Source organism: Mustela nigripes, chromosome 1, assembly GCF_022355385.1.
Source record: "Mustela nigripes isolate SB6536 chromosome 1, MUSNIG.SB6536, whole genome shotgun sequence".
Taxonomy (NCBI): Eukaryota; Metazoa; Chordata; class Mammalia; order Carnivora; family Mustelidae; genus Mustela; species Mustela nigripes.
The window spans coordinates 242,107,505-242,109,818 of record NC_081557.1 but is presented as its reverse complement, the minus strand read 5'-3'; positions in this window follow the sequence as shown (position 1 = coordinate 242,109,818).

The following is a 2,314-nucleotide window of genomic DNA, read 5'->3' as shown; positions in this document are numbered from 1 at the left end:
TTACAATTATAATTTTCCCCTTGGAGATGGAAATCTTTTTAAAATTCTCTTGCAAGTTTTACAATTTAGGAACATGTTTCTGAAGAATTTGTGATTCATGTTCCTGAAATGTAATCACCAAAAGAGATAACAGCCCTCTCTCCATTAACCATGGAAGGACAAGAGCTAATTCTGGTAAGTGACTTCCTTCGTATCATAAACATGTCTCCTGTTACAAAGACATAAGAAAGTTTAGTTTTCTTTGCATAAAGCCAATGAGCAGATACAGATGTCCTGTGTTCTTACACACACACCAGCCCTTAAAGATGCCCTGACTCTTTGTTTCAGTGTAGTGGAATTCGATCTCTCCCATACTTGAGAGACCTCCTTACCAATATATTTAACCCTGTTCAGTGCAACTTTTGCTTTGATGCTCCCAATTTTCTATCCAAATTCAGATTCCTATTTTATGTGAGATATCAGGAGGAAAGTAATCAGGCTTCACTAATTTATGCTGTCTGAATCGTCATTACTCTTCTTTGAGACTTAGCGGCTTTGTATATATTTTAAATAGATATTTGTCAATAATCCACAGTGTTTCTGAGCCCTTTTCAGGTAAAAAGATAAGAAATAATTTATACATTTTAGACATGGGGGCAGAGCTCTTTTTGGTCAAGGAGGTAATTTGGGACCATCCTCTAAGTCTTTAATCTCATGGTTCTCAACTTCAATTACATCTTAGAATCACCAGAGGAGTTGGAAAAAAAGTACTGCTGGCTTGTATCCCTAGAAATTCTGACTTAAGCGTTCTAGGTATGATTTGGTCATAGGGATTTGGGAAAACTCTTCAGTTGATTCTCATTTGTAGTCAAGGTTGTGAATCACTGACCAAGCTTCTCACAGTGTTTGTTGTTGTTGTTTTGTATTTTTTTTTTTTAATCACTTGCCTTTCTGAATTCAACAAACACTTATGGGGAATCTTCTTCATGCCGGACACTGTCAAGAATACTAAAATGAATGTATCATGGCCTCTGCTTTTCAAGGAGCTCTTAGAACAATGGAAGATAGAATATAAAAGATAGCTGCCACACAGTGCTGTAAGGACTAAGATAGCAGTTTGTTCAAAGAGTTGTGGAGACACAAGTGAAACAGCAATGGACATTCTCTGGGGATATGTTGGAGTTCATTAGGCCAATGAGGTGTGCATGGAGGGAGCTGCAGGACAAAGAAGAGAAGATTCTAGGCAGAGGAAAAAATGGGAGTTGCAGAGTGATCAAAAAACCACCATCCTAAAGGTCTTTGTTGCTGTGCTGGTGTTGTGACAACAATGATCTCAATTGATCAGATCCCTTGGTTAGTAAGGGGTTACATCTACACTTTCCAAATCCTCACCTTCTGCGAAGTTTTGTCCAAAGCAGTGGATATCGATGCTAGTTTATATTAAGTCATGTGGAATGTGGAGTATTGTGTCAAATAAAATAATGTTGGTGTTTTACCCTTGACAAGACTCTGATATTATTGATCTAGGGGGTGAAGTCTGGCTATTTTTAAATTTTTTAATTCTCAAACTAAATTGTGAAAATGGTCGTGCAACTGTATAAATTCAGAACATGCCACTGAACTATATTTCAAGTGGTGGGATTTTTGGTATGTAAATTACAAAGCTTTCGCAAAAACAAAACAAAATACAAGTGTAGCACATTGAAAGTGAAGAATCAACCACTCAGATATTCCCTGGAGTGACTCTAATGTGCTGTCTTGATTAAGAACCACTGGCTGAAATTCTAAGCGCTCACAGATGTGGAGAATTTTCTGTACAGTGATTAAAAGAGGTGGCAACTGAGAATAGAGGTCTTACAGGCATAGAATCTTCATCAGGAAGACTAATTGAGCACTTGACATGACGTTCTAAAAGACAGCCAACTCCTGAGGGTATACTGTGGATTACAGTGCGTTCCAGTTAAGTTCCAAAATTGCAGTTCACTTAAGTACTTCACTTTAACAGAGCAATTTCCGAGCTTTTAATATATTGTGTTCTTTATTGCTACACTGAAATCACTGTTATGTATGATCTCTGTTGCCCCTTTTAAATCAAAATGCCTATGTGTTTCAAAGATCACTTTAATGGAGAACTCAGATGGCTTAAGCTACGAGAATATTTTTTGGTAAAGAAAATAATGGAATAAGGAAGTATTAAATGCATTTCTTGGGGTGTCTGTGTGGCTCAGTTGCTTAAGCGACTGCCTTTGGCTCAGGGCATGATTCTGGAATTCCGGGATGAAGTCCCTGCATCGGGCTCCCAACTCTAGGAGGAGTCTGCTTCTCCCTCTGACCT